The 216-nt window shown below is 34.7% G+C and overlaps 1 protein-coding gene across 1 annotated transcript in view; it reads right to left on the reverse strand.

Annotated features, from left to right (window-relative positions):
* The window catches only part of LOC119590717 (visual pigment-like receptor peropsin), a 38,587-nt gene that overhangs the window by 22,786 nt on the left and 15,585 nt on the right, over positions 1–216 (reverse strand). The gene's annotated exons all lie outside the window — the stretch shown is intronic.

Consider the following 216-nt stretch of genomic DNA (forward strand, 5'->3'; position numbering starts at 1 on the left):
TATGCAAGAAGAGAATGAATTTCAAAATACACAAGTTTACCACAGGGTCTTAAAAGAAAATGTATACCCTGCCTTATACTTTAAACTGATAAGACAAACGTAGTTTTTAACATCGTCTTTTCCTACCAACTTAAGTATCCCTCCGAAGATCATTTTACCAAGTTTTAAAAACCAGGACGAGAAAGTTGGCAACAGCTGGGAAAAGGAAGTTAAGTT

The sequence above is a fragment of the Penaeus monodon genome, chromosome 27 (genome assembly GCF_015228065.2).
Source record: "Penaeus monodon isolate SGIC_2016 chromosome 27, NSTDA_Pmon_1, whole genome shotgun sequence".
Taxonomy (NCBI): Eukaryota; Metazoa; Arthropoda; class Malacostraca; order Decapoda; family Penaeidae; genus Penaeus; species Penaeus monodon.